The sequence below is a fragment of the Pleurodeles waltl genome, unplaced genomic scaffold (genome assembly GCF_031143425.1).
Source record: "Pleurodeles waltl isolate 20211129_DDA unplaced genomic scaffold, aPleWal1.hap1.20221129 scaffold_67, whole genome shotgun sequence".
In the NCBI taxonomy this organism is placed as follows: domain Eukaryota; kingdom Metazoa; phylum Chordata; class Amphibia; order Caudata; family Salamandridae; genus Pleurodeles; species Pleurodeles waltl.
Genome location: NW_027150384.1, coordinates 2460867 through 2464064, shown reverse-complemented (window position 1 = coordinate 2464064; position 3198 = coordinate 2460867).

The window sequence follows — 3198 nt, the reverse complement described above, 5'->3', positions numbered from 1 at the left end:
TAAGACAAATACGATGTTTGTATCCTGTAATACACCCTACTTTAGAAGTAAATACATCAGAAAATTCACCTATGATGTCGTCTTTGATGCTGCAAACATTTTGAACTAATACTTGAGGAATAGAATTGGGATTTAATATAATCCCAAGCATCTTCTGATGTGGCCAACTCAGAATTGTGTCACCAATAACTGGAACATATATTTTCCCTGAAATTGTGTTCCCTTTAAAGGTTATGGCGGCTTCAAAGTAACCCTTGAGCTCAATAGGTTTACCGCCATAACTGTAGGGAATGTTATCAGGATCCAGTAAAGAAACTCTTCCCATAAAATGCTTATTGAAATCCGAAATTGATATTAAGGAAAGTTTTGCGCCCGAATCCATCATCATAGAAATAGATGTTCCGTTGACATCCACAAAATCTGAAGGGTACTGACAAGTATCATTGGCGACACAATTAACATCATAAATAACCTGAAGAACAAAATCTCGATCATCATTACAATCAATTTCCTGAACTTTGACTTTAGACTTAGAAAAAGATTTGCAACACTTAGCAAAATGTCCTCTCTTAGAACATTTGTTACAAATAACATGAATAGCAGGACAATCTTTGCTATTAGCTAAATGAGTTGTAGAACCACACCTAAAACACATCAGTTTTGCTCTAATGTTTGCTTGAAACTTGTTATTAATTTTTGTATTTATAGCTTGGACCTCCATAGAAATACCTTTGGATTTCCTCAAATTATCAATACAAGCCATCGAATGTTCAACTTGCTTAGCAATGATTAACACTTCATCTAGTGATGGATCACTTTTGACCCATAATGCTTCTCTTACTTTGTCGCATTTACATTCAAGCATGAATTGGTCTCTAATACGTTCTTCTAGATTTTCTCCGAAGTTACATGATGAAGCTAGTTTGCGTAATGCTGTGACAAAATCTTCAATAAATTCATCATCCATCTGCTTACGTTTCCCAAAATAGTAACGTTGTAAAATGATAGAAACTTTTGGAAGAAAGTGATTGTCCAGTCTAAGTAAAGTAGAATCAAATTCATTCAAAGAGTTGTCACCTTCCGCACCATCTGATGTTGTTAATACAGGTAAAGTTTCCAAGATTTCTTGACCCTCCGCACCAAGACAATGTTGTAAAACAGAAGTCTTTCTTTCAGAGGATAGGTTGCTGCCACAGACGCGCATGTAAGTCAGGAAAACCTTTTTCCATTTTTGCCACACGGTATAGGAGGTTCTCCAGGAAGAGCAAGGAAAAATGGTGGAGGTGTAATGTTCTGCATAATCACTTCTTATTGCAGAGAAAAAAACAAATCTAACACAGAAAAAATGAAGTGCCACTTAAAAGAAATAAAATATCCAGGAGAAAAAAAAATTAAACCACAACAATGACCAGAGTAGGGCAGGCCAACATTGTTTCCAAAAATAAACGTAATAAAATAGTAGTTTTAAACTGACAATTTGGAGTTAAACTCTGTTTAATTGTTCAATAACACGAGTTGAAAAACGAATTGTCGTATCCCCTGTGGAGCGTGTTTCTCTTGAATACGGCAGGGTAAATAAACAGCGCGTGTAAATCAAGAGAGCGCGGCCGGGAAAGAAAGGCACGCGTTCACGTTGCCATGGCAACAAACTCAACAGCAGGTAAACAAACAGCGCGTGTATCTCTAGAGAGCGCGGCCGGGAAAGAAAGGCACGCGTTCACGTTGCTTTGGCAACAAAATCAACAGCGTGCGTCTCCAGGGGCACGAGAAAGGAGACAGTTGAAAGACGCGTCTATTAAATTTATAAATAGACACGAAAAGGATTACTATGTGGCTCAAAAACAGGTTGAAAAAGAAACAAAAAAAATATGAGCCACAGAAAACGGAGGAAAAAAAAAATTACAGTACCTTTTTTTTTCCTTAACGTTAGAAACTGAATAAATGAAGATGTTGAAGTTTCCAATTTACAGTTTCAGACGTCACATCCCATCCTCGTCGCCAAAATGTAGTGAATCTGTCATCCAATGTAGAGATTCAAGTTGACACTTGTAGTTGATTGAATGTACGTTTATTTCCAGTTTGATGCATAAAAGAAACTTCATCCATCCACAAGTAAAGATCCTCCAATCTCCCCTCATCTCCTTCCCAGCCTCCCCAGCATTCCAAATTCCAGAGAGTCTATGAGCCTAAAGGAAGGCAGGGGAAGCATTGGGATAAACCAACTAAGAGAAATACATAACTAAAAGAAACACAATACATACAAAGAGAAACCATGCTGAGATAAACACAATAAAGAAATAGTGATAACACCACAAAAACGTAGAGAAAAATTGATGTTTTTTTCACCTCAATTTCAATATTTTTCTTTTTCAGTTGTTATTTTCTGTAGGAAACCCTTGTAGAATCTACACAAATGACCCCTTGCTGAATTCAGAATTTTGTCTACTTTTCAGAAATGTTTAGGTTTCTGGGATCCAGCATTGGTTTCATGCCCATTTCTGTCACTGACTGGAAGGAGGCCGAAAGCACAAAAAATTGCAAAAATGGGGTATGTCCCAGTAAAATGCCAAAATTGTGTTGAAAAATTGTGTTTTCTGATTCAAGTCTGCCTGTTCCTGAAAGCTGGGAAGCTGCTGAGTTTAGCACCGCAAACCCTTTGTTGATGCCATTTTCAGGGGAAAAACCACAAACCTTCTTCTGCAGCCACGTTTTCCCATTTTTAAAAAAAAAAACTAAATTTTTACTGTATTTTGGCCAATTTCTTGGCCTCCTTCAGGGGAACCCACAAAGTCTGGGTACCTTTAGAATCGCTAGGATGTTGGAAAAAAAGGACGCAAATTTGGCTTGGTTAGCTTATGTGGACAAAAAGTTATGAGGGCCTAAGCGCGAACTGCCCCAAATAGGCAAAAAAAGGCTCGGCACAGGAGGGGAAAAGGCCTGGCAGCGAAAGGGTTAATAAAGAGTGAGGAAAGATATGCACAATCCTTGCCTCCGGTCCTGACATAGAATCGGAGCTTCCTGTCCTGACACAGAGTTCTAAATCAGGCCATCAACCACATACGGCAGTGTCTGACAAGAAGTCATTTTTCTGCTTTTTAACAGATACCAGGCTAAGATGGCCGCCATGGTACAGCAGTCACAGTCCTGTTTCTATTTCTAAGTTTCCTCAGCCCCAGTTTCCTTGTGTTGTTTTTGTCT